General features: G+C 37.7%; 1 protein-coding gene across 2 annotated transcripts in view; it reads right to left on the bottom strand.

The window, feature by feature from the left end:
- RASA3 (RAS p21 protein activator 3) overlaps positions 1 to 21318 on the bottom strand; it is an 897341-nt gene that overhangs the window by 81926 nt on the left and 794097 nt on the right. The window lies entirely within an intron of this gene.

Raw genomic sequence — 21318 nt, 5'->3', positions numbered from 1 at the left:
CATGTGTATGTATTATATATTTTACATTTGACATTGTTTATTCTATTATCCTTTTACACAAATGGGTTAAGGGGACTACTTTTTTACCGCGTAAGGTTATTGCGCTCCATTCAGGACTGGAGAAGCTCGCGGTTGGGAGTTGCTTCGCGTGGAGAGAGGTAAGGTTATTTTTAACTACAAATTATAAGTAAGTGGTCATGTTTGAGGGTATAATCGAACTCTGTAGTGTTTTTTGGTGTATGTATTAATAGTTTAAGTAGCGTTTGGGTGAAAAGTCTCCGTTATAGATGTGTCGTGCTTTTTTTCCTTCAAGTCTAATTTTAAGTGTTCGGAAATGTCTTCTTACATGGTTAATGTTAATTGTTAGTATATTTACAAATGTGAAGGGGGTATTTGTGGGTGGCTTTCGTTATGTATGTTATTTTACAGGTTTCGGTTCCTCGCATGAAAACTACATGGAAGGAAGCGTGTTTTTTAACGGAGAAACAAATGTTTAAGTTATTATGCTTATATTTTGACTTTTATCTCCTATTTTTCGTGTTTGCCAGGAGCGTTTTTTTCACTTTTTAAACCTTTTTCGGGTTTTTTGGAGGGTTTCGAATCGGATTGATACATTGATATGCGTGACCGTTTTTTTAAAATAGTGTGTATATAACTTTAAATCCTAACGTCTACACACTACTGTTTTCGGGATTTCCTGGAGCGTTTTTTTACGTTTTACAATTTATTTTCGGGTTTTTGAGGGTTTCCCATATTGGAATAGTAAGATATTGGATTGGATTGTATGGATTGATTTTTCCTTGATTGCGTCTCTCAAGTCCAAAAATTGTAAGTATTTATTTTACAATTTTGATTGGGTGGGAAATGTCGATTTCTAATGTTATGTGTATGTTATAAAAAATTATAAACATTGCATATTTGTTACAAATTTTTTTACATAAATTTTAAAAGTTTGTCAAACAAATATGTTTTATTTATAATTCATTATATATGTTTATGACATGTGAATTTTATTAGTATTGTAAGAAGACATTCGTATATTTACTTGACATTTTTATAGTAGACTTTTTGCTATTATTGCCAGGTATTCTAAACCTCTAGTTGTAGGGTATAATGTGACTTGACTTTGAAGTAGTCGGAACATTTGTTGGGTTTGTTTAGTGAGTTTGGGCCCTATTTGTGACACTGATTGTTCCATTCTTAGTTCCTGATAGCTTTGTTCTTTTTTCAAAGCTTCTAGAAGGTTGTGGAATGTGGGTTTCCCTCTGTTTGTAGTTGCTTGGAAAGCATTATGCCACCCTTCAACACTGTTGTTGGTTTTAGCCTCTTGGTTTAAAGTACTGAGATAGACATTCCACCAAGGGATTTGGAATTTGGGCTGGCGTCGATGTCCTGATCTGTGCAACCTTCCCACCCAAGTGTCTTCAAAATAGTCTAGCAATGGTGTTAGCTTATCCTCATTCCTCTTATAATATGCGCTGTCAATTAATAAATTGTAATGTTCAGCAACATCTGTAACAGGGACGTAGGCCAGGGCTATTAACTTTTTAACTTGATAGGCAAAGGAGCTATCTGTAGAGTATAGTACACTTAAAGTAGATTTTTGGAGATGCCTCCATATACTCTGATTAAAATGATAATAGCAACCCTGGATTGCTGTGTGGGGAAATGTTCTCAAAATGCTATTTATCATAGCTAATTCGAAATCAATAATTATTTTTTCGGGAAAATAATTATTGATTTCCGTTTTGAGAACATTTAAAATTTCGGTGTAAGTTGTTTGCTGTTTGTTGGGTAGCAAACAGTAAATGAAAGGTATGTTAGAATGATGGTATAAACCGTGGATGGAATACAGTTGGTAAAAAGGTTTTGGGCAGGGTTTAAATGTTCCATCCATCATCCATTGGGGACACTGTTGGATTTTTCGTAAATTACTTGCAGTTGCAAACATAATTATTCTGTTTGTACTGCTTTCATTATCAAAAAGAATAAATTTATCTTTATTGTGTGTGATGGCCATTTCGGGTGAAATAATAATTTCTTCAAAACAAGTTGGGTTGGGTTGGGTTGTGCTAGTGAGTCGTTTGGTGCGTGCAATTGTGCGTTTCAGGGAGTCAATAGAGGGTAGTTGCCCTGAAGCATGGGCAGGGATTTTTACCAGTTCTTCTTTAAGTATTTGTGTGGTGGGTTTGTCACTTTGTGTGCTAGCACTTTTAATACTTTCTAAAGCATCTCTAATTTCAATTTCTGTGACATTTGGGGGATGATTATGTTCTCTAGTAAATAGCACATTAGTTTCCTCGGTAGTGGCCCTCCCATAACATTTGTTGGAGTAATATTTTGTACACTTCCAAAAAACCTTTCTACCACTTTGTCTCTCCTGATTATACACATAACCCATGTAGCATAATAGTAATTTATTTTTCTGAGACATGACAAATTCTGCACCTTCAGTCATTTTGATTTACTTGTTCTAGGAAAGAGTAGAAAGAAACAAAATCAGTACACATTTTTTTACTTATGTGGTGCTAACATCATTAGTGATGCATTTATACTTACAGTTAATCAAAGTAGTAGTCACAGAAGCAGAAATGTCTTTTGAATGATGTTCTTGTATGTATGTCTTTATTTGCTGTTGGTATGAAAATATAGAAAAACAACGTTAATGTTTATATATAACAAACGTATTTCCTACTCAAAAGCAGTTGTCATTTTTGTCTACTAGTGCATTTGATGTAAACATTACATATACTTACTTGTTTAAATAGTAGAATAGTAGTAATTGCTGGAGTTCATCAATTTAGTACAGGTATGATCTGTAGAGTAGATAGAAGAAATAAAAGCAAAATATTATAATTTTAATACTGAACCGTTTGGAAATGTAACAGATTTAAACGTATACTAACTTCTAAATATGTCGTTTTCTTTGTTGTAGGTAGAATAGCTGTATGATGTATTCAGAATATCTGTAGAGGAAATATAAAATAGATAAGATGTTGTTAAGAACATAGTCTGTGTTATTTTCGGCAGTTTTAGAGAAATGACAAATATACTTACATTTTTTACAAGGCTATTCTTCTATATTGGTATATTTTGTGTAGGATGTTTTCATATGATATGTAGAATAGATGTATGATGTTTTCTGAATATCTGTAGAGGCAATTCAAAATAAATACCATGGTGTTAAGAATATAGTTAGCGTTTTTTGTGCCCACATTTTAGCAAATAACAATTATACTTACATTTTTCTGAAGGGTATTCTTGTGTTTTGCTATAGTTGATCTTGGATCTTTCAAATGATCTATAGGGAAGATGTAAAAAGCAAGATATGTTGTTTAAAAATGTGCATTAATGAAATTGGCCGTTTTATAACAAACACATCTATACTTACATGTGTAATTAGGGTAGTTTTATCGTTTTTGCTGTAGAAATAGCACAATTTCAGTATATCTGTAAATATAATGTTAATGAAAAATAAATACTCTTGTAAATTAGTGTTTAAAAACAGCAGTTGGTGTTTAAAAGAGAATTATTATATACTTACTATCTGATTTTGCACGTGAAGAAATATGACCATGTAATAGGAATTGTGTTGGAGTAGTTTCTATCAGAAAAGTAGGAAGACATGAAAATAAAATAAGTGTAAGACTTAGGAGATGTAAGGAAAATAGTGCACTTCTAATTTAGTTTTCTACAAAAATGCTGTGTTACTTACTTGATTAATTAGCTAGTGAGCTGGATATTTAAAGATGTTTATTCTGCAACAAAATCTTCAAAGTGTTGGCATCTACTTTCCAGAGAGGTAGCAGCAACAAATGGTAGAATGCATGTAGCCCTTTTATAGTATATGTGTTATGTGTGCTTTGATTTGATTGGTTGTAGGATGTAAGGAAGCATAGTATAGGCTAGTTTGAATTTTTTTAAGTTAATTGGAGTGTTTGTTGATGTGAGAATGGTGGTATGTGGTTATTCCCGCATTAAAGCAGGTTCGTGTTTAAATGAAATATATTTATATGTGAAAATAAGTAATGAAAATGTTAGTTAAATGCAAAGAATAATAGAAAATGATGAAATGCATGTAATAGAATGTATAGCAAATGTGGATTAATAGTAATTTTATGTAAGAAACAGGTATTATATGTGAAAAGTTTTTTTAGTGAGAAATGACTTTTATTGATGATAAAGATGGTATTTTAGAAAGAAAAGTGTGCAAACATGAACTCGATATTTTTTTTTTAACGATATTGTGGTAGTCTATATTTTTGTAGTCGATATTTTTGTAGTGTTAGGGCTAATTTCATGTCCAACGATATAATTGTAGTCGATATTTTTTTAAGGGATATTTATGTATTCGATATAGTTAGTACTCGATATTTTTTACTCGATATTTTTGTAGTTTGTGTAATAAGTATAGTAAGTCGATATTTTTGTCGTCGATAATTTGTCAACGATATTTTGGTAAGTCGATAATGTGCCCGTCGATAATATTTCAGTGATCCGCTCCCCATAGGTGAGGAGTTGATTGCAGTATCTGCATCTGAGGACACCATGGTTAAAAGCAGGTTGTATGTTTGGCACCTGCTCCTGCGATTGCTCTCTCCCAGAAGAAGTTGCTCCTCTGGTTGATGTAGAGGCCCCATCTCTGGGAACCTCTTGTGTCAGAGCCCTGACACTTTCCCGGGCAAAATTCTGGGGGTGCCTCCTCTCCACATGTCGGATCATCGTAAAGTTCCCAAAAGAGTACTTTTTTTTGGGGTCACCCCGTGACAGGACCTGTTTGCAGATCCTGCACTCCACTTTTGGTGCATTCACTTTCTTCTGGTCAGCTGGAATCTTAAAAAATTTCCATATGAAATGTTCCTTCACCTTTGGGGTAGGAGGCTCTTCATTGATGAACTCAGGTTCATCCTCACTGCTGGATTCTCTGGCAGCCATGGTAAATCACAAAAGATCCAGGTACAAAAAACAGGTCTTTCAGTCACAAAAGTGAAAGAAGAAGTGAAGGAAATGGGTGGGGATTTCATTCATTATAAAAAAAACTGTTAGCAACCAATGAAAAGTGTTATTTTAGGGTCACACTTCCGGGTGCGTTTACGCAGCGCGATCGTAGGCGCTTCCGGGGCGCAAACGTGGCGCGATCGAAGGCGCTTCTGGGTGCTTTTACGCGGCGCGAACGTAGGCGCTTCCGAGGGCACTTACGTTGCGCGCCGAAGTGACGTCATCAAACTTTTACAGAAATGCATAATCATTTTCCTTATAAAAAAAAACTGATTTTATTTGTATGGTACGAAATGTTTTGCATTATTATTAACTTTTCATTCATATTTTTTTTCACGAACGACAGTAGCGCTCTGGGTGCGCTTTCACGAGAGCTCACCGGAAAGCTTACCGGAGAGCTTAGCTGAAAGCTTCCCTGAGCGCGCACCCAGAGCGCAAAAAAAAAAATTATATAAAAAAAAATGAATACTTACAAAAAAATAGCAAATTGTAAAAAAAAAATGGTTAGAAACTCGATATAGAAAGGAATTAGCATTTAAAAAACCTATGAAATTCACTGAAAAAACCATAGGTTTCACACCAGTTATAGTTAGGAATTCGCATTTAAAAAACCTATTAAATTCACTGAAAAAACCATAGGTTTCACACCAGTTATAGTTAGCTGGAAATGTTACTGATATAAAACCATTGAAATTCCCACGTTATAGTTAGTCGGACTCACTATAACTTGCGCGTGCAATGCACTGCTGATGACATCACATATTACATCACTCATGACATGGTCAGTGACATCACTCATGACATCACTGATGACACCATCCAGTGAATGTGTGTCTTTCTGAAAAATAAATATATTTTATATATCTATATGTTAAGGTCGATGGAAGAATAAATGTTTAAATAAGTGTCTAAATGGATGTTTTTTTTTTAAAAATTGATTGGTTATCTGGCTTATTAAGTGTATCTTAGTGAATACATATATTAGCGAGTAATGTTTAAATATTTAAATATATGTATTAGTGTTTTACTTTGTGTATAAGTGGCTGCATGGGTTGGTGAGTAGCTACATGTGTGTGTATATGGGTTATTAGATGTTTTTTAGTATCAGTATGAGTGTCTGTATCGTTTGGTGGGGCTGTTACTTAGCACATAGATGCATCAATGGCTGACTCACTGTTTGTATGTGTTTTGAAGACAGCATATGTGCAGGACTGTATGGGTGGATGATTGTGTATATGTGTGTTGTTGAGAGTGAATGCCTCTCTCACTAGTGTCTTTATGAGTAACTACATATGTTTTAATCTTGTATATATGAGCATTGATGTATATAAGTAAGTATATGTGAGAGTGAGAGATTGAAAGAGTTCCTGTTTAAATAAGTATGTGTTTTTATAAGTGATTGTTTAAGAGAGTAAGTATGTGTAATTTTCCTTAGAAGTAATGTGCTAATGTGTGTATAGTTGTATATGCAAATAAATGGATGTTTATTAGTTTATTTGCATGTGTGAGTATATGTATGAGTAAGTTTTTGATGACTGTCGGTGTGTAACAGAATGAATAGGGGTATCACTATATATGATGAGTGAGTATATGTATGAGTGAATACATAAAACTGTTGGTGAATGTGTGAATTTGTATATAGATGGTGAAATTACTGAATTGGTTGTTGTAACTGGTATGGGTATATGCGCTTTTTTGAAAATGTTAGTTTCTATTTTTCAATATGTGTTTCAAAGGTTACTTTACAGTGAGAGGAGGTCTGTCACTGTGTCACAAGGATGGTGTCATCAGTGATGTCATGAGTGATGTCACTGACCATGTCATGAGTGATGTAATATGTGATGTCATCAGCAGTGCATTGCACGCGCAAGTTATAGTGAGTCCGACTAACTATAACGTGGGAATTTCAATGGTTTTATATCAGTAACATTTCCAGCTAACTATAACTGGTGTGAAACCTATGTTTTTTTCAGTGAATATATATATATATATATATATATATATATATATATATATATATATATATATATATATATATATATATATATATATATATATATAAATATCCCCTTCCCAATCACCGCCTCCTGTTTTTGTTTCTGTCCTGATGGAGCAGGGGTAAGCAAGTTCTCTCTTACATTTAAACTTGTACATTCCGGTTGATTGTTTGTGACTCTTTGTATATGACTGTGTAAATGAACAGCTTTAGTGGGTGGATGGTCCCTGTTTTGGTGTAACTGGCCTCTGACGTACTCCCTGCTCATCTGCGCCGCGTCTTTGGACTGTTTGGGAGGTAAGTTAATGACATCCCGGACCCTTGCCTGTGTGCATACTGTGTACATTGGGCCAGGGAAGGCAGCAGGTGTTATGTATTGTCTTTTTGTAGATTTTATATTTTTTGAAGGACAGTGTTTTCTATCCATGGTTACTGGGACTACAGTCACCCAAAACTTTCCTTTCAAACAAAAAAGTACTTATAGTATCTGCTGTTATCACTTTTTATAACTCCTTACCGTGTTGTGTCTTGTGCACTGTATCTTATATAAACTGTTTTGCCAATGTGTCAAGAAAAACCTACAGTGGTATCATGCATAACTTCAGTAAAATCACTACTACTGGTGGAATGACCAATACAAACATTAAAAAGTGATTCAAGGCCTTCTGATTGAAGAAAGAGTGTGTGTTTAAAGATGTCTCCACTTAGAGAATGTCCGAAAATGTGGACTGCTAATTTGAAGCATCTTCTCTTGCAACAGGGTGCTATTTTAGAAGTAAGACAAAACCTTTGAATAACAAGACTAAGGGAAAAATAGATGAGAATTGGGTAGTTCTGAATAATGTGACATGATTTGGTAATTACAGAATTAAAATCTATAGAGAAAAAAACCTTATAATTTGCGAAAAGAGTACGATGCAGTTCTTCTGTAATGATTGACACTCACTAGCAATTCTAATCAAAATATTTTGTACAAGACAACTGGAAACTATGAATGGATTCGTACAGAAACCCTATTGCAATAAATTAGCAGAAAAATACCAGGTCCGATTAGGCAACAGTAAAGATTGCATAGACAGCAATAGCAGTTTTCAAAATAAGACTGCTTATCTGTTTGACATTTGAATATGAAAATACAATGCTAACATTAAAGTTTTAAATAATTAAGAATATCCCAAAACCTAGAATTGTAATTTTCAGCTACTCCAACAAAATCAGAATGACAGTCATATCAATGTTTCTAAGCATAGATGCAAAAATATGAAACTCCCCTCTTTTAATATTTAAAAAAAACTCTTAATTTTCCAAACTCATTTAACAGTATGAATTAAAAAATATTTAAAAAATGAAATGGTGTATAAAAAAACCCTAAAAGTAAAACCTCTATTGTGAAGGGTAACAATTAGAAGGCTGTTTGCATAGATTCAGTAACTTTAAAAAGTTAACACCAATTTTACCCTTTACTTCCTTCTGCTCCAGTGACTGGATTACTTTACCGACTAGCTTCTTCATATTGCATTTCAACCTCAAAAAAGCCTACCAGCTTACCAAATATTCACTACCAATAAAAAAAAAAAATCCCAGTCTAAATAAAAAACTTAAGCCTTGAACACCAAAGAGATGTTATAATTCAAAATGTTAAAAAGGCATACTCATGCAAAATTCAGAAGTTGAACTTTAATTTCTGAAATATGTAAATGTTAAATAACTTTCTATTTTCATTCAGAGATAGAAGAAAACAATGACATCTACGTTTTGGAATAGTGTTAAAAATTTTTTTTTAATAAGACACAATTTGAATGTGTGTGAAATATTATTGTAGCGCTATTACTATATTAATAATTTTCAAAGTAATATTTTAATTGTTAGAAATTGGGTTGGTGGTCCACTGGTGTCAAGCAGCAGCCACAATCCTAGTCAGGGTAAGAATAAGGCAAACCCTAAATTATCCTGTGCTCACCCTCTGGCGGCTTGGCAGTTAGGCTAAACTTTAGAGGCAATGTTTAAAGTATATGTGCAACAATTCATACAGTAATACAGTGAAACGACTACACAAAAGGATTTCACACCACATTAGAAAAATAGAGCTTAATTTAATAAATGAAACAAGACCAAAATGAAAAAAATCCAATAACTAGAACTAGAGACATATAATTTGGAAGTTTTTACGTAAAATAGCACCAAGAAGTAAAAAAACATGATTTGAGGTATCTGGTCCCGCTGGACTGTGACAAAGTCAGACTCTCAGGCCGACTGTGACAGAATAAAGGCCATCTACAGGGACCAAGTTAGGACCACTGAAACACAGTACCTTAATCCTGATTGTGGAGCGCTTGCGTGAATCCACATCAAAGATGGTTTGCGCAGCCCAGCCAATGCATTAGTTCCTTGGTGCAGCGAGGCTGCGGTACCAGGACCTGATGTGTCAACAATGAGGATCCTGCCGATAGGGCATTCAATGAGAAGTATGGTGTCAACAATGTGAGGTGCAGCAGAGGTGATGTATTGGATCCGATGAATGGTGAAACTGCGACGTGTAGATCCGGCATCATCTTTCAGGCTGCCATCAACAAGGGATGCGAGGAGCTTGCACCAGGTAAAGCGGTGCGCAGTGGCGGTCCAAAAGCGATGTGTCAGTCCCAGATGTGGGAGGCTGTAGTGATGTGTTTTGCGACAGATCCTATCCATGCAATAGCAGCAATGCATCAGTTCTGCTCGAAGATATGCTGCTCTGCCGAAGAACTGCGTTGGTTCTGCTCGGCAGAGGATGCATCGTTTTTTCTGGGGATACATACACCTTCAAGGGTCCAGGACTGGGGTGGCCCACTTGGCTGGAAGACTCACAGATAGAAGAGTCTAGGTGCAGAAGCAGGTAGGTTGGTAGTCTTTTATGTCCCTGAGACTTCAGATCAAGAGGCCAGCCAGCCAGTCCTTGGAGTCACTCTGGGTTCAACTGATGCAGGCCCAGTCCTTCTCACCCTGGCAGGAGGACAGCAGGCCAGAACTGCAAAGAAGGAGTCCCACAAAGCAGCAGTACAGCAGAATGACAGTCTCTTCAGCAGCACAGCAGTCCTACTCCCTGGCAGAATCTTCCAGGTCCAGAAGTGTACTGCAGTTGTGGTGTCTGAGGTCCAGTACTTACACACAGTTGTGCCTTTGAAGTGGGGAGATCTCACAGACATGCCTTTGCAGTGTAAAGGGGTCCACCCTTCTTTCCCTGGTTCCAGACTCACTACAGGGGAGTATGAAGTCCTTGTTGTGGGGGCGGGACACAGCCTATTCAAGTGTAAGTGAGGCTGGACCCAGCGCCTCCCACCCATCCTTCTAGGATAGCCCATCAAGTCACACCTAAGCTTCTATTGTTTGAACCTGTCTAGGGGGAATACACATGTGATCAAAGACAGACAGCAATCAGCAAATGGCTAAAGTAAGAAAACGCCAACTTTCTAAAAATGGCATATTCAGAATTGCATTTAAAATTTGACTTCGCCATAAGTTTGGATTTTAAATTGTGATTCCAGAGCCAGCAGACTTGAAGGGTTTATCCCTTCTCAATTGGGAATTACACTTATAAAATACCAGGACACATAAAGCTTAAAAGTACAAGACCTGCCTTTTAAATACATTGCACCCTGGGTTGTCTACGGTCTACCTTAGGGGTGAAAAAAAAGGGAAAGTTTGGGCCTGGTACAACACAACGTTTATTTTGCCAGGTCGAAATGGCAGTTTTAAAGGTAGGGCTGAGCCATAGTTAGAGGGCTATTTAAGTGGGTGGCGCAATAGGTGCTGCAGCCACACTAGTAGCATTTAATTTAGAATGTAGTGCAATTTACTAGGGACTCATAGGTAAATTAAAGATGCCAATTGCTTATGAGCCAATGTTACCATATTTTTGGGAAAGAGCTCATGCACTGCAGCACTGGTTAGCAGTGGTAAAGTGCTCAGAGTCCTAATACCACCAACACGGAGGCCAGAAAAAAATAGAGAGGAAGGCAAAAGTTTGGGGGTGACCCTGCAGAAAAGGTCATTATCAAACATTAATTATGATGGTAAATTAGCTTTTGTTTTCATTTTATAAATGCATCTTATAATTATAGTTTAATGTGCTTAAAAAGTGCTGTAAACGCTTGACATGCATACATCTCCTGCTTGTCCATAATCTGCAAGTTAATTAAACAATATGCTCCCATATTTGCAGGGTGGAAAGTGGGATTGTGAGATGCTAACGATTTCCTTTTAAACCTAGGATTTGTTTATTATTGTTTAGGTGTTTAACCATGCGAACTCGTTGAAGTATGTTTCCCAAAAACTGTGTTATAGTGATGGATTATGTGTAATTACAGATTTCAAGAACTAGACTATAAAGCTATCACTCAGATTGTAATGCTGTCTACACAACTTTTTTGGTACCAAATGGATTTTAATCTGGTTTTGCAGCCACATAAAACATCACAAATATGTTGTGAAAAAACGAGTTGATGTCTCTTTTGATGTACATCTAGGATAAAGTATGCATCAAAGTGTATTCAGGTGTTGTCACAATTGAACGAGTCAGACGAATGTACAATTTTATAGATTGATTTTGCTGGGCTGATGTTACATTTGCTTACATTTCGTACTATGCATTTGTTTTATTTAACCCCTTAAGTGCTGCTGACGGCCAATGGTCGTCAGCAGCGCTACCTCCCCAGTGCTGCGCACGACCATTGAACGTCCATTCAGCACTAGTTCTAATGGACAGCGCAGCACTGGGGAGAAATGTTTACACGCAGCTAAGGTGTTAATATAAAATAAAGTGTGTGCAAAAAGAGTTTCTGAACAAATAGACAAGTAACTTCTGCATATATTCAATCCAATTGTATGAATCAAAAAACTTTCCAGGATCTCATATTTATTGGAACTTTTCACTCAGGTGTAAGCATGGTAAAATCATCACAGAAAGAAACAATAATCCTTTTTCATACAAAAGCGGGCTATATAGGTGAACATTCATTGTCAAATATCAAAGTTTTTTGTTTTCATAGGCTCACAGTTGCTTTCGCATGATACCAGTTGTAAAATCTTAGTTTTTGTAAAGCACTTTCCCACACATTTTAATTAAAGTTTTTTTCTATACAATTTTTAACAGTATTGAGTTTTTGATATCATGTCACAGAAATGTTGTGATGTAGAAATATTGTTAACAGAAATATAGATTTTTTAAGGTAAGTAATATCGTTGTCAAGAATATCGTTATCTTTATGTGTTTTAAATAATATTTTAATTGTATATGTTCTATATTGTTTGTATAATCGTTGTTAATGTTGTTAAATATAGATTGTAATTTTAAGTTGTTTATAATTTTACTGCATTTGTTAATGGTAATTTCTAGTGTCATAGTGGGTTGTGAGGTTTGTAGGGGTACAGGGTGGACCGTTAATTAAGTATAATTAATTAATAATTTGTTTTTAATAAATATTAATTATTTAAATGATAATTAATCATGCAAGCTGTGAAAATATTTATGTAATATTTTAGCTGTGGGTTGTTTGGTTTGTAGGGAAATTGGGTGGGAAGTAAGTAATAATTGAGAAAAATAGTGTTTTCCATTGATTATTAATTATTTAATTCGATAAAATATGTAAATTGTGTAATTATATTTCTAAGTCATATTTTAGGGGCGGGTTGTTGGAGTTGTAGTGGCATAGGGTGGGAAGGTAATTAAGTAATAATTGATAATTAATTAACAATTAATCATTCATTTATTAATTATTTTATTTATTACTTACTATGAAAGTTGTGTTTTAAATTTTTTATTTTAATTATATTTACATTTTTGGCTGCAAGGTATATGGGAGTGTAGTGATGGAATGTATTCAAATAATCAATTAACAGCAGTTTTTTATCTGATACTAATGATTAAAAATTATATTTATATAAATAGTTTAATTGTGTTATATATATATATATATATATATTCACTGAAAAAACCATAGGTTTAACACCAGTTATAGTTAGCTGGAAATTTTACTGATATAAAACCATTGAAATTCCCACGTTATAGTTAGTTGGACTCACTATAACTTGCACGTGTAATGCACTGATGACACCATCCAGTGAATGTGTGTCTTTCAGATAAATAAATATGTTTTATATATGTATGTTAAGGTCGATGGAAGAATATTTGTTTAAATTATTGTCTTAATGGATGTTTTTTTAAAAAAAATAATTGGATATCTGCCTTATTAAGTGTATCTTAGTGAATACATATATTAGCGAGTGAAAGTAGGTCAGTCTCTCTGTCATCAGTGATGTCATGAGTGATGTCACTGACCATGTCATGAGTGATGTAATATGTGATGTCATCAGCAGTGCATTACACGTGCAAGTTATAGTGAGTCCAACTAACTATAACGTGGGAATTTCAATGGTTTTATATCAGTAAAATTTCCAGCTAACTATAACTGGTGTTAAACCTATGGTTTTTTCAGTGAATTTCATAGGTTTTTTAAATGCTAATTCCTTTGTATATCGAGTTTCTAACCCTTTTTTTTTTTTACAATTTGCTGTTTTTTTTTAAGTATTCATTTTTTTTATATAAATTTTTTTTTTTGCGCTCTGGGTGCGCGCTCCGGGAAGCTTTCAGCTAAGCTCTCCGGTAAGCTTTTCCGTGAGCTCACCTGAAAGCGCACCCAGAGCGCTACTGTCGTTCGTGAAAAAAATATGAATGAAAAGTTAATAATAATGCAAAACATTTCGTACCATACAAATAAAATTAGTTTTTTTTAATAAGGAAAATGATTATGCATTTCTGTAAAAGTTTGATGACGTCACTTCGGCGCGCAACGTAAGTGCCCTCGGATGCGCCTACGTTCGCGCCGCGTAAACGCACGCAAAAGCGCCTACGATCGCGCCACGTTTGCGCCCCGGAAGCACATACGATCGCGCTGCGTAAACGCACCCGGAAGTGCTCCGGAGCGCGCAGCGTAAACGCGTCGGGTCATGTGACCCTAAAATAACACTTTTCATTGGTTGCTAACAGTTTTTTTTACAATGAATGAAATCCCCACCCATTTCCTTCACTTCTTCTTTCACTTTTGTGACTGAAAGACCTGTTTTTTGCACCTGGATCTTTTGTGAATTACCATGGCTGCCAGAGAATCCAGCAGTGAGGATGAACCTGAGTTCATCAATGAAGAGCCTCCTACCCCAAAGGTGAAGGAACATTTCATATGGAAATTTTTTAAGTTTCCAGCAGACCAGAAGAAGGTGAATGCACCAAAAGTGGAGTGCAGGATCTGCAAACAGGTCCTGTCACGGGGTAACCCCCCAAAAAAGTACTCTTTTGTGAACTTTACCATGATCCGACATGTGGAGAGGAGGCACCCCCAGAATTTTGCCCGGGAAAGTGTCAGGGCTCTGGCACAAGAGGTTCCCAGAGATGGGGCCTCTACATCAACCGGAGGAGCAACTTCTTCTGGGAGAGAGCAATCGCAGGAGCAGGTGCCAAACATACAACCTGCATTTAACCATGGGGTCGTCAGATGCAGATACTGCAATCAACTCCTCACCTATGGGGAGCAAAGTGTCCAGCTCATGGTTCGAGCATTGGAGAACCATCGCTGCCCTTCCCACCCCTAATTTTTTTGTTTTCTTTTTGCTCCTGTTGAGCAGTTTCCATTCCCTGTTTTTGTTCCTCTTCAGTTAAAAGAAGAAAAACAAAAGTTCTTTTCAGAACTACCTCCAATTCTCATCAAAGAGCTATATTCTTAAAAAAATGAAGAGTAAGTGAAATATAGTGCATTGATAATTGAAAGGAGAATGAGTAAGAAAGAACAGAAAGGTATGAGAGGTGAAAGGAAGTGAAGTAGGAGGAATGAAAGAAGGTGAGTGTTAGAAAAGAAAGTTATGACACAGTGAATAAACTGGAGGCCTCATTTCTGAAAAGTGACGCATCACTACGTGAAAACAGCGATGCGTCACTTTTCTGGTCGCACTCCTTATGACATTCCAGATATGTCATATTTAATATATGACTAATCAATTCGCAAGGAGTTACAGATATGTCAGTATTTCTGACGTATCTGTAAACATAAAAGTAACGCATTGCTGGAGTGCGTCACAAAAGTGACGCAACTCCAGTAATGTGTCCTTTCACATGGAAAAAGCACCATGTGAAAGGTCTGCTGTGAAGCAGGCGCAAGATTTTGACGCAACAGCATCCTAAAAGTGATGCACTGCGTCGTTATTACCAAGCTTTTTGCGGGGGAACACCCCCTCTGCATGCATTATACCTGACGCTATTTTTAAAAAGTGACGCATCTAGGTACATGGGTCACTTTTTAAAACTCTGCGCCACATTATATCTGCATCAGGTATAATGTATGCAGAGGGGGCAATCCCTCGCAAAAAGCTTGGTAATAACGACGTACTGAAATCTATGAGATTTCTCTGCGTCACTTTTAGGATGCTGTTGCGTCAAAATCTTGTGCCTGCCTCGCGTCACTTTCATGTTTACAGATATGTCAGAAATACTGACGTATTTGTAACTCCTTGCAACATGATTCGTCATACATTAAATATGACACATCTGGAATGTCATAAGGAGTGCGCACAGAAAAGTGACGCATCGCACCAGCAGTGTAAAAAAATGTGCCTCGTTGCACTATATTTAAAGGACGCAACAGCATCCTAAAAGTGACGCAGTGAAATCTCAAAGATTTCACTGCGTCGCTATTACAAAGCTTTTTGCGGGGGAACACCCCCTCTGCATGCATTATACCTCACGCAGATATAATGTGGCGATTGATTTTAAAAAGTGACCCATCTACCTAGATACGCCACTTTTTAAATATAACGCAACGAGGCGCATTTTTTTACACCACTGGTGCGATGCGTCACTTTTCTGTGCGCACTCCTTATGACATTCCAAGTAACGCATTGCTGGAGTGCGTCACAAAAGTGACGCAACTCCAGTAATGTGTCCTTTCACATGGAAAAAGCACCATGTGAAAGGTCTTGCGTCAGTCTAACACCTGCTGTAAAGCAGGCGCAAGATTTTGACGCAACAGCATCCTAAAAGTGACGCAGTGAAATCTCAAAGATTTCACTGCGTCGCTATTACAAAGCTTTTTGCGGGAGAACACCCCCTCTGCAAGCATTATACCTGACGCTATTTTTACAAAGTGACGCATCTAGGTACATGGGTCACTTTTTAAAACTCTGCGCCACATTATATCTGCGTCAGGTATAATGTATGCAGAGGGGGCATTCCCCCGCAAAAAGCTTGGTAATAATGACGTACTGAAATCTATGAGATTTCTCTGCGTCACTTTTAGGATGCTGTTGCGTCAAAATCTTGCGCCTGCCTCGCGTCACTTTTATGTTTACAGATATGTCAGAAATACTGATGTATCTGTAACTCCTTGCAACATGATTCGTCATACATTAAATATGACACATCTGGAATGTCATAAGGAGTGCGCACAGAAAAGTGACGCATCGCACCAGCAGTGTAAAAAAATGTGCCTCGTTGCACTATATTTAAAAAGTGACGCATCTAGATAGATGCGTCACTTTTTAAATATTGCGTAACAATGCGCATTTTTTTACACCGCTGGTGCGTCACAAAAATTGACGCACAGGCGGCGCAAAACTGGCAGCGCAAGGCCTTCATAAATATGGTCCTGGATTTTCCCCGTGCTTCGCTGGTGCGCGTACCATGCGCTTCCCCTGCGCAAAACGAAAAAAAAAATAAAAAATGTAATGCCCCGCAGGACCCTATTTTAGCCCCCACATCAAACCTAGGGGGTCAGAGGGGGTCTACTCTTCCCCCTTATGGTCATTTGCCCCTTTTTTTTTCAAACCCCTTGTGTCTCGATTTTACCGAGACACAAGATGGCAGCCGCTCCAGACTGTTTAGAATGTTTACAGACACCCAAGAGCCAATCAGCTTTCTGCGCACAAGTCGCGTGTCGCGCCAGGAGCGCACTCCGGTGCGCGCACCGGAGAGCGCCTATAGATATATATATTTTTTTGAACGTAAATTACTCAAAATCCACTGCAGCACACATCTTGAGACATAGCAAAGGCACATCGGGCTACCAGTCCCTTCAATTTTGCCAAGTTTGCTGGAAATCCATTCAGCCGTTCGGGCTAAAAGTGAAATCGACCGCCCTATGGAAATTTACATGGGGAAAACGCGTTTTGGGACCCCCCTTTTATCTCGGCCCCCGCTTGACGTATCCCCCCCAAACTTTCAAGGAAGGACCGGAGCTCGACGAGGCCATTTTCAGGAAATTTTCAGGCAGATTCGTCAACCGGTGCCAAAGTAATTCCAAATAGAATTTTGAGATTTAACATTGAAAAAAATCCTATCTATAACTACCTACTGGCGACCGCCAGTAGGTAATATATATATATATATATATATATATATATATATATATATATATATATATATATATATATATATATATATATATATATATATATATATATATATACCAAACACCACAGGAAACCCATTTGAAGGCAGCCACAAAAGGTTGACTTAAGCACTTTTTAATGGAAGTTCGCTGGCAGCTTAACACAACTGAGAAAAAACCTCCTGCAAAGTCCAGCGCCAAACGCGTTTCGAGAGCCTCCTGCTCTCTTCCTCAATGGCATATGTTGCAGTGAATACCAGCGCCCGTGCTGATGCACCGTTTATCTTGATCACCTGTCCAGGAAAGGCGTGGCCTCTACCACGGCCTTCTGGATATCGTAGTTCCTTTAAATGTCCCCAGTGGGTGCGCTTGTATTCACAATAAAACATTAGTATTTTCCAAGTGGCCTGAAGTCCTCAAACAGTTGCTAAACTGCCCTGCTTTGTACCTCCATTGTGCACGAGCGAGTGTCTCCCTGTAAAGGCACCAGCTCAAAACCTTTTCCTTTTCCAAGATCGGCCCCGTCCGGGAACCTACTCAGGACCATGCTCTCGCAGTGGGCTGTCTTCACGACCGGGAGCTTAACACAACTGAGAAAAAACCTCCTGCAAAGTCCAGCGCCAAACGCGTTTCGAGAGCCTCCTGCTCTCTTCCTCAATGGCATATGTTGCAGTGAATACCAGCGCCCGTGCTGATGCACCGTTTATCTTGATCACCTGTCCAGGAAAGGCGTGGCCTCTACCAGTAAAGGCACCAGCTCAAAACATTTTCCTTTTCCAAGATCGGCCCCGTCCGGGAACCTACTCAGGACCATGCTCGTGCACAATGGAGGTACGAAGCAGGGCAGTTTAGCAGGAGGCTCTCGAAACGCGTTTGGCGCTGGACTTTGCAGGAGGTTTTTTCTCAGTTGTGTTACGCTGCCAGCGAACTTCCATTAAAAAGTGCTTAATTCAACCTTTTGTGGCTGCCTTCAAATGGGTTTCCTGTGGTGTTTGGTAAATTAAAACGGCTGTTTCCCGGTCGTGAAGACAGCCCACTGCGAGAGCATGGTCTGAGTAGGTTCCCGGACGGGTCCGATCTTGGAAAAGGAAAAGGTTTTGAGCTGGTGCCTTTACAGGGAGACACTCGCTCGTGCACAATGGAGGTACGAAGCAGGGCAGTTTAGCAACTGTTTGAGGACTTCAGCCCACTTGGAAAATACTAATGTTTTATTGTGAATACAAGCGCACCCACTGGGGACATTTAAAGGAACTACGATATCCAGAAGGCCGTGGTAGAGGCCACGCCTTTCCTGGACAGGTGATCAAGATAAACGGTGCATCAGCACGGGCGCTGGTATTCACTGCAACATATGCCATTGAGGAAGAGAGCAGGAGGCTCTCGAAACGCGTTTGGCGCTGGACTTTGCAGGAGGTTTTTTCTCAGTTGTGTTAAGCTGCCAGCGAACTTCCATTAAAAAGTGCTTAATTCAACCTTTTGTGGCTGCCTTCAAATGGGTTTCCTGTGGTGTTTGGTATATATATATATATATATATATATATATATATATATATATATATATATATATATATATATATATATATATATATATATATATGTATATATATATATATATATATATTCACTGAAAAAACCATAGGTTTCACACCAGTTATAGTTAGGTGGAAATTTTACTCTCATAAAACCATTGAAATTCCCACGTTATTGTTAGTTGGACTCACTATAACTTGCGCGTGCAATGCACTGCTGATGACGTCACATATTACATCACTCATGACATGGTCAGTGACATCACTCATGACATCACTGACCGTCTGAGCGTGGAGAAGGAGTGGTAAATATCCGGTATCCTTAGAATCTGTATGATCCCCTGTCAAGGCTCCATATCAGGCAAGTACTGTGGCGGTGCTAGGCATGTGCAGTGTCACTGCTAGGCTCCTGTTTCTGCCAAGATGCCCATGCACTCTTGAAGGCGGGTGCGGTGAACGGTGGCGGAACCGTTTGAATTATTGAAGCTCCTGTGTTCACAAAACACGCCACACTCACGGGGGTATATTAGAGACAGGCGTTTATTCTTCAGCGGCCTGCTAAATAGCTTCAAGGTCCATGAGAGAGCCTCCGAGGATTCAGAGGCCGAGGGTTCGTCTGAAAATGTTCCGACGCGTTTCGAAGGTCTGTTCCTTCTTCCTCAGGGAAATGACGAACAACACATATTGTGTCAGGTACGAGTCCAGCTTTAAATACATGACACACCCTCAGCTACATATATATATATATATAGGAGAGTTCTCGCCACACATCAACACCCGTCGCGAGCAAATGACGACGGGCAGACTCGTATTACTGGTGCTAATTTCTCAGTGCTTTATTGTGCAAAAATGCTCGCCCAGCAAATCCGCCATGACGCGTTTCACTTCCTCCTTGAAGCTTGATCACATGACATGTTTCTGACATAAAGGAGGGTATTTAAAGTGCGCAAAAATGGCTGTGCTCAATGCTTTCAATGCATGGAAACTGAAAACATACTATTGAATGATACCATATATATATATATAATTTTTATATAAAAAATGTTATATTTTTATTCAATTTACACATGTATTAAAATATGGTAAGTGTTTGAAGCGAAGCAACTTCCCTACAGTTGCACTGACTTGAGTGAGGTGAGTAAATTTGGTCCTCTGCAGTCCAACGCTTTCCTAACTGCTGCACAGACTGGAGTGGGGAGAGTACATTGTTTCCTTCCTGAGTACAACACTTTCCCTACTGTTACACCGAATGGAGTGGGAATAGTACATTTTACCCCTCCTGAGTCTAACTCTTTCCCTAAAGTTGTACTGACTGGTGTGGGAGCAGTAAATTAGACACCCTCTGAGTCCAATGCTTTCTCTACTGTGGCACAGGCTGGAGTGGGAATAGTAAATGTTATCCCTCCGCAGTACAACACTTTCCCCAATGTTGCACTGAATGGGAGTGGCATTAACTTAGTTTACCCCTCCAGAGTCCAACGCTTTCCCTACGTTTTCACCAGCTGGAGTGGGAATAGTAAATAGTACCCCTCCAGAGTCCAACACTTTCCCTACTGTTGCACCAACTAAAGTGGGTATAGTAAATGTTACCCCTCCTGAGTGCAAGGCTTTAGCTACTGTTGCACATACTGGAGTGGGAACAGTATATTTATTATTTCTAGAATGCAATAGTTTTGTTAATATTCTTTAATTATATATTATCATGTGTTTGTGTATTTCAGTTTACATTTTTTATATATCGAAATGTGTGTTATTGTTAAGATATTTTAGTAAAAGGTATTTTTTCTATTGTTCATTTGGTATGTCTAATTAAATTGGCAATGTTTTTAAAGTATATTCCTGTTTATTTGTTATCGATTTTATTTTATTTTATATATATATTTGCTCCTGCTGCCACCAAGATCCTCAGCACTCACGAGTGGATATCTGGCTACGTGAGGGTGGACTCGTGATAAATGCAAGGCTGACAAAGGCGCTTGCTGAAACATTTCTGTGTAACTCATAAAGCAGTACACAAGTTTTTCTTCTTTCCCCATGAGTGCTGGCTTCCTTTCTGTATAAATATATAAGTATATGTTTATATATGTCTGTAAATATTATTTAGACAAACTTAATTAACATTATATTAAAGTTACAAGTTAAAATATTTAGTATTTTTAAATATATATATTAAAAAAAGATATTCTTGTAGATATATTTCGGTGTTGTAGTGAAAAACGATACTTTTTCCAACATTTTTGTACTTACCTTTATATGTATCGAAAAAAGACATATTTGTGAACGATATTTTTGACAAAATATTTTTGTAGCACAATATTTTTGTTTCGATATGTCAGTGAACCGATTAAAAAGTAAAGAATTGGAAAATATACAAAAGGCTAAGCACACA

Source organism: Lissotriton vulgaris, chromosome 8 (genome assembly GCF_964263255.1).
Source record: "Lissotriton vulgaris chromosome 8, aLisVul1.2, whole genome shotgun sequence".
Classification (NCBI taxonomy): Eukaryota; Metazoa; Chordata; class Amphibia; order Caudata; family Salamandridae; genus Lissotriton; species Lissotriton vulgaris.
The sequence above is the reverse complement of the archived record's forward strand: the minus strand, read 5'-3'. Positions and strand labels throughout refer to the sequence as shown.